Genomic DNA, 8,478 nt, shown 5'->3' on the forward strand with positions numbered 1-8,478 from the left:
GATACTGCCCTTGATCAAGGACCTCAGGCTAGGACCACACTGGGAGCTAGAGGTTTACAGGCTGTGGGGAGAATATTGATCAGGAGGTGGTGGAGGTGGGTGCTCACTAAATCCCAGAGCCATTAAAAGTTTTATCCCCTTCTCCTGAGGCTTCATGGCCTCTCTGCATCCAAGTTCACAGCTCTGGGCATCATTTGCAGACTACAGTAAGGGCAACAACAGGTCTGATGGTCTCCTAGGGGACTTGCAAGTGCAGGATCATCTGTGCTCAGGGCACTGTTTTGTAGCGAGACCCAGGTAGGTACAAGAAGCAAATACCCAAGTAGCTAAAGTGGAATAGTTCTTTCAAACTCTGTTTCTATACTATGTTGATCCACAAATCCATGTTCTCTGTGGTCTTTGCAGTTCTTTAAAAATTTTATCATGGAGCATATGGACATATATAAAACCAAACAGCAGAAAACAATAAATATCTATGTCTTTGTAGAGTCATGAGAAATCCTCCCAAGTGACTGAGCCCTTTTTCTATCATTTGAAAACAGATCCCAAGGTTGCCAAAGGTGGTTTTCAGGTAAAATCACTTGATACACAAACCTGAAGACCTGTGTTATCCCAAGAACCCACATACAGGTAGAAGGAGAGGACCAACTCTACAAAGTTGTCCTCTGTCTCCACATGCAAGCCATCACACACACACACACACACACACACACACACACACACACACACACACACACACACACACACACACACTTCATACATACACAAATAGATATATTCAAGTTAGAAGACAAATTTCAAACTCTGTTGCTCCAGCAGATAAGTATAATTCTCTAACATAACCAGAATCCCCTTCTAGAGGTTAAAGATAGAACCAAAGTGATGGCTCAGCTCCTTAGCAAGTAAAGGCAGCCTGATGACCCTCATTGAATCTCCAGACTCTGCGTGATTAGAGAAGAGAACTGACTTGTGCAACTTACCCTCCTCATATGTGCTCTGGCACTTGAATATCCAAAAACCCAGATCCACACATGCACACCAATCTGCCCATCAATAAATGTATAAAATTAAAAAGAACTAGAATAAATGAGCAATAACTTTAGTCCACTGATATTTCAGCCTACCTGTATTTAACTTCCACTTTCAAAAGTTTGATCTTTTCTCAGATTAAAATATAATGGAAGTCCACACTGTAATAGATGGATAATTTTTTTCATTCTATGTTCTCTTTATTGTTGTGTTCTTTGTTTCTTTTTTTTTCATTTTTCTTTATTAAAAAATTTTCCACATACCACCCACAGACCCCACCTCCTCACTCCTCCCATCTCCCAGCCCTCCCTACCAAGCCACCCCACATCCCCACATCCCCCAAATCAAGGTCTACCATGGGGAGTCAACAGAGCCGGCTCACTGAGCCTAGGCAGGTCCAAGCCCCTTCCCACTGCACCAAGGCTGTGCAAGGTGCCACACCACAAGCACCGGATTCCCAAAAGCCTGCCCATGCACCAGGGATGGATCCCGATCCCCATGCCTGGGTGTTCCCCAAACAGTTCAAGCCAAATAACTGTCTTCCATATCCAGAGGGCCTAGTCCAGTCCAGTGGGGGCTTCACAGCCACTAGTCTACAGTTCCTGGGCCTCCAATAGTGTGGCCGGTCACTTCAGCATTTCTTCCCATCATGATCTCGACATTCCCCACCTGCAGAATCCCTCCTCTCTCTCATCGATTGAATTCCCAGAGATCAGCCTGGAGCCTGGCCATGGATCTCTGTATCTGCCTCCATCAGTCTCTGGACAAAGGCTCTATGATGACAGTTAGGGTATTCACTAGACCGGTCACCAGAGTAGACCAGTCCAGGCACCCTCTGGACCACTGCCAGCAGTCCAAGGTGGTATCACCCTTGTGGGTTCCTGAGAGCCTCTTCAGCACCCTGCCTCTTCCTTTTCTCATGATGTCCTCATCTATCATGGTATCTCCCTCCCTGCCCTCCCACTCTGTCCCTGTTCCAGCTTGACCCTCCCATTTCCCTATGTTCTCATCCCTCACTCCTCGCCCTCTGCCACACACCCCCACACACACACCCAGTTCATTCATGTAGATCTCATCCACTTCTCCTTCACAGGGTCATCCACGTGTCCCTCCTAGGGTATATCCCTGTTAGCTAGCCTGTCTGGAGCTGTGGGTTGTCGTCTGGCCATTCCTTCCCTCACATCTGGTATCCACTTATGAGTGAGTACATGCTATGTTTGTCCTTCTGAGTCTGGGTTACCTCACTCAGGATGATATTTTCTAGTTCCTTCCATTTGCCTGCAACTTTCTTGATATCATTGTTTGTTACTACTGAGTAGTATCCCATTGTGTATATGTGCCACATTTTCTTTATCCATTCTTCAGTCGAGGGGCATCTAGGCTATTTCCAGGTTCTTGTTTTACAAATAATGCTGATATGAACATAGTTGAGCATGTGTCCTTGTGGTAAGATTGAGCATTCCTTGGGTATATGCCCAAGAGTGGTATAGCTAGTTCTTGAAGAAGACTTATTCTCAATTTTCTGAAAAACTGCCATACTGATTTCCAAAGTGGCTGTACAAGTTTGCATTCCCACCAACAATGGAGGGTGGTTCCCCTTGCTCCACATCCTCTCCAACATAAGCCGTCTTCAGTGTTTTTGATCTTAGTCATTCTGACAATGTGTTTTGATTTACATTTCCCTGATGACCAAGGATGTTAAGCAATTCCTTAAATGTCTGTCAGCCATTTGAAATTCTTCTGTTGAGAATTCTCTGTTAAGCTCTGTAGCCAATTTTTTAATTGTTCAGTATTTTGAAGTCTAGCTCTTTGAATTCTTTATATATTTTGGATATCAGCCCTCTGTCAGATGTGGGGTTGGTAATGATCTTTTCCCATTTGTTAGGCTGTCATTTTGTCTTATTTACCGTGTCTTTTGCTCTACAAAAGCTTCTCAGTTTCAGGAGGTCCCATTTATTAATTGTTGCTCTCAGTGTCTGTGCTACTGGTGTTATATATAGGAAGTGGTCTCCAGTACCGATGCATTCAAGACTACTTCCTACTTTCTCTTCTATTAAGTTCAGTATAAATGGATTTATGTTGAGGTCTTTGATTCACTTGGACTTGAGTTTTGTGCATGGCAACAGATATGGATCTATTTGCAATCTTCTGCATGTTGACATCCAGTTATGCCTGCACCATTTGTTGAAGATGCTTTCTTTTACCCATGGTACAGTTTTGGCTTCTTTGTTGAAAATCATATGTTCATAGGTGTGTGGATTAACGTCAGGGTCTTCAATTCGATTCCATTGGTCCATGAGTTGGTTTTTATGCCAGTACCAAGCTGTTTTTATTACTATAGCTCTATAGTAGAGTTTGAGGCCAGGGATCATGATGCCTCCAGAGGTTGCTTTATTATACAAGATTCTTTTAGCTACCCTAGGTTTTTTGTTTTTCCATATAAATAAGTATTGTTCTTTCCAAGTCTGTGAAGAATTGTGTTGGGATTTTGATGGGGATTGCATTGAATCTGCAGATTGCTTTTGGTTAAGATTACCATTTTTACTAAGTTAATCCTACCTATCCATGAGCATGGGAGATCTTTCCAATTTCTGATATCTTCTTCGATTTCTTTCTTCCGAAACTTAAAGTTTTTATCACACAGGTCTGTCACTTGCTTAGTTACAGTTACCCCCAAGGTATTTTATATTATTTGTGGCTATTATAAAGAGTGATATTTCTCTGATTTTTTTCTCAGCTCATTTATCATTTGTATATAGGAGGGCTACTGATTTTTTTGAGTTGATCCTGTATCCTGGTAACTTACTGAAGGAGTTTATCAGCTGTAGGAGTTCCCTGGTAGAATTTTTGGGGTCTCTAATGTATACTATCATATTGTCTGCAAATAGTGAAAGTTTGAATTATTCCTTTCCAAATTGTTTCCCCTTGATCTCTTTTTGTTGTCTTATTGCTCTACCTAGAACTTCAAGTACTATGTTGAGTAAGTATGGGGAGAGTGGACAGCCTTGTTTTGTTCCTGATTTTAGTGGAATCGCTTTGAGTTTCTCTCCATTTAACTTGATGTTGGCTGTCGGCTTGCTGTAAATTGCCTTATTATGTTTAGGTATGTTCCTTGTATTCCTGATCTCTCTAGAACCTTTATCATTAAGTGGTTTTGGGTTTTCTCAAAGGATTTTTCAGCATCCAATGAGATGATCATGTGTTTTTTTTTTCAGTTTGTTTATATGGTGTATTACATTGACTGATTTTCATATGTTGAGAAACCCTTGCATCCCTGGGATGAAGCCTACTTGATCATGGTGGATAATTGTTTTGGTGTGAACCAGAATTTTATTGAGTATTTTTGCATCAATGTTCATGAGGGTGATTGGTCTGTAATTCTCTTTCTTTGTTGCATCTTTGTGTGGTTTGGATATCAGGGTGACTGTAGTATCATAAAGGGAATTTGGTAATGTCCCTTCTGTTTCTATTGTGTGGAATTTGAAGAGTATTGGTATTAGCTCTTCTTTGAAAATCGGGTAGAATTCTAGGCTGAAACCATCTGGTCCTGGGCTTTTTTTGGTTGGGAGATTTTTTAATGACCTTCTATTTCCTTAGGGGTTACTGGTCTATTTAAATAGTTTATCTGGTCTTAATTTAACTTTGGTATGTGGTACCTGTCCAGAAAATCATCCATTTCTTTCAGATTTTCCAATTTTGTGGAGTACAGTTTTTTGAAGTATGACCTGATGATTCTCTGGATCCTCGTTGTCTGTTGTTATGTCTCCCTTTTCACTTCCCATTTTGTTAGTTTGGATGATCTCTCTCTCTCTCTCTCTCTCTCTCTCTCTCTCTCTCTCTCTCTCTCTCTCTCTCTGCTTTTTTGGTTAATTTGGATAAGGTCTTGTCTATCTTGTTGATTTTCTCAAAGAACCAACTCTTTATTTCATTGATTCTTTGTATTGTTCCCTTTGTTTCTATTTTATTGATTTCAGCCCTCAATTTGATTATTTCCTGGCATCTGTTTCTCCTGGGTGAGTTGGCTTCTTCTTGTTCTAGAGCTTTCAGGTGTGCTGTTAAGTCACTAGTGTGAGAGTTCTCCACCTTCTTTATGTGGGCATTTAGTGCTATTAATTTTCCTCTTAGAACTGCTTTCATAGTGTCCCATAAGTTTGGGTATGTTGTACATTCGATTTCATTGAATTCTAGGAAATCTTTAATTTCTTTCTTTATTTCTTCCTTGACAACCATTGGTGATTCATTTGGGCATTATTCAGTTTCCATGAGACCGTAGGCTTTCTGTAGTTTTTGTTGTTGTTGAAATCTAACTTTAAGCCATGGTGTTCCGATAAGATACAGGAGGTTATTCCAATTTTTTTGTATCTGTAGAGGTTTGCTTTGTGACTGAGCATGTGGTGGATTTTGGAGAAGGTTCCTTGGGGTGCTGAAAAGAAGGTATATTCTTTTTTGTTACGGTGGAATATTCTGTAGATATCTATTAAGTCCATTTGAGTCATAATGTCTGTTAGTTCCCTTATTTCTCTGTTAAGTTTCTTTCTGGCAGACCTGTCCACTGGTGAGAGTGGGGTGTTGAAGTATCCCACTACTAGTGTATGAGGTTTGATGTGTGATTTAAGCTTTAGTAATGTTTCTTTTACAAATGTAGGTGCCCTTATATTTGGGGCATAAATATTCAGAATTGAGACTTCATCTTGTCAGATTTTCTCTGTGATAAATATGTCATGTCCTTCCTGATCTCTTTCGATTGATTTTAGTTTAAAGTCTATTTTATTAGCTATTAGGATAGCTACACCAGCTTGCTTCTTAAATCCTTTTGATTGGAAAGTCTTTTCCCAGCCTTTTATTCTGAGGTAGTGTCTGTCTTTGAAATTGAGGTGGTGTGTTTCTTGTATGCAGCAAATGGTTGGATCTTATTTTGTATCAATTCTGTTAGCCTGTGTCTTTTTACAGGTGAATTGAGACCATTGATATTGATGGATATTAATGACCAGTTATTGTTAATTCCTGTTATTTTTTGGTGGTAGTGTTGTGTCTTTCCCTTCTTTGGTATTTGTTGTTGTGCGACTATCTCTTGCCTGTGCTTTCATGGCTGTATCTAACTTCCTTATGTTGGATTTTTCTTTCTAGTGCTTGCTGTAGGGCTGGGTTTATGGAAAGATATTGTTTAAATCTGGTTTTATCATGGAATATTTTGTTTACTCCGTCTATGTTGATTGAGAGTTTTGCTGGGAATAATAGTCTGGGTTGCCATCCATGGTCTCTTAGTGTCTGTATATTGTCTGTCTAGAACCTTCTGCCTTTTAGAGTCTCCATTGAGAAATCAGGTGTTATTCTTCTGGGTCTGCCTTTATATGTATGTTACTTGGCCTTTTTCCTTTGCAGTTCTTAATATTTTTCTTTATTCTGTATGTTTAGTGGTTTGATTATTATGTGGTGAGGGGAGTTTTTTGTTTTTGTTTTTGGTTTTGTTTTTGGATCCAGTCTATTTGTTGTTCTGTAAGTTTCGTGTATCTTTATAGGCATTTCCTTCTTTAGGTTGGGAATGTTTTCTTCTATGATTTTGTTGAATGTATTTTCTGTGCCTTTGAGTTGGTATTCTTCTCTTCCTTCTATCCCTATTATTCCTAGGTTTGGTCTTTTCATGGTGTCCCAAATTTCCTGGACATTTTGGGTCATGAGTTTGTTGGCTTTAATGTTTTCTTTGACTGATGAATCTATTTCCTCTATTGTATCTTCAACACCAGAGATTTTCTCTTCCATCTCTTGCATCTGTTGGTTATGCTTGCATCTGTAGTTCCTGTTCGTTTACTCAGATTTTCCACTTCCAGCATTACCTCGGTTTGTGTCTTCCTTATTGTCTCAATTTCAGTTTTCAAATCTTGAGTTGTTTCCCTCATTTGTTTAATTGCTTTCTCTTGACTTTCAAGGGATTTACTGATTGCTTCCCATGTTTTGTTTAATTATTTTCCTCTAATTCTTTAAGGGAATTTTTCATTTCCTCTTTAAAGATCTCTATCATCTTCTTAAGGTCATTTTTAAGGTCGATTTCTTCTGTTTCTTCTGTGTTGGGATGTTCAGGTCTTGCCGATGTAGTTTCTGATGGAGCCATGGTGGGGGTTTTTTTGTTGTTGACTGCACTTTTGCACTGGTGTCTACCCATCTCTTTCTTCACTTGGTTCAAGCGCTGTCTGTGTCTGAGGGAGGCTCTCTCGATCTGATCTACACTCTTAGCTCAGTGGGAGCTCTTGGTCTAGTCAGTGCTGATGGACTCATTGTCCCAGAGAGAAGCACTTAGTCCAACTGGGCTTTGTGGGCTCTGTCAAAGGGAGTAGTTGTAATCTTGGCATGGGTGGGTTGGGAGGGGTGGAGCTTGTGGGTTACAAGGTCTGGTGGGGGTTGGTGGTAGTCTGACCTGTCTGCAGGAGGTCTGCATGCCCAACTGGCCTGAAACTGGGACTGCAATGGGTGGTGGTGTCGGGGCACAGGGTTGTGCCCCTGGGTCCCACCTAGACAAAGACTCACCTCTTAGTCCAATAGGGTGCTGGCAGTCTCTGTCCCAGGGAACAGTTGTAGTCTGGGAGGATGGGTCAAATAATTTTATTTTTATTAACCAATTAATTTCTTCCCAGACCCATCATAGCCAACCTCCCTTCTTCAGCTCCCCCCAGTCTTGCCACCCCTAACATTTCCCCTTACCTCCCATCAACTCCCTCTCTCCTCTCCCCCAAAAATGCAGTCCTCCCATGAACATCAGTGAGCCCTGACACAACAAGCCACAGCAAGATTAGGCACCTCCAATATGAGCACATGAGTGCAGGTCCACACAGAGACCAGGGGGCTGGATCCACTGAAGCTGGAATTACAGGTAGCTGTGAGCTGCCTGGCATGGGTTCTGGCAACCAAACTGAGGCCTCTGGAGGAGTGAGTGCTCTGAACCATTAAGCCACCTCTACAGCCCCACCAAACAAATTTTAGACCTTCATCACCCCAGAAGGAAATACTGCACCCTTTAGTCTACACTCCTCACCTCTAAACCTCCCTCCACAAACCTCAAAAAACCATTATTCTAATATATGTCTTTCTGGGTTTACTTCTTAGTAGATTGGAATATTAAAATATATAATGTTCTTTATTTAGCTTCCTTAACTCAGTGTAAAATTCTCAGTATTTAACCACATATTAAACAGTATTCTATTTCTTTTATATTTATTTCTTATTGCCAAATAATGTACCAGTGATGAGTAAGTCATACCAAACACTCATAAACTGAAAAACATTTCAAATGTTTCAACTTTTAGTGCCTAAATAATGCTTCTCTGGATATTCACTTACAGTCCTTGCAGACATGTTTTTATTTTTCTTGGGTATATATCTGTGAGTAAGATTGTTAAATCACATGGTAAGTCTGTGAAGGAATTATCAATGAAAGATTCAATCCCCACTATTGAT

This window comes from Peromyscus californicus, unplaced genomic scaffold (genome assembly GCF_007827085.1).
Source record: "Peromyscus californicus insignis strain IS unplaced genomic scaffold, ASM782708v3 Scaffold_4__1_contigs__length_199733344, whole genome shotgun sequence".
Taxonomy (NCBI): domain Eukaryota; kingdom Metazoa; phylum Chordata; class Mammalia; order Rodentia; family Cricetidae; genus Peromyscus; species Peromyscus californicus.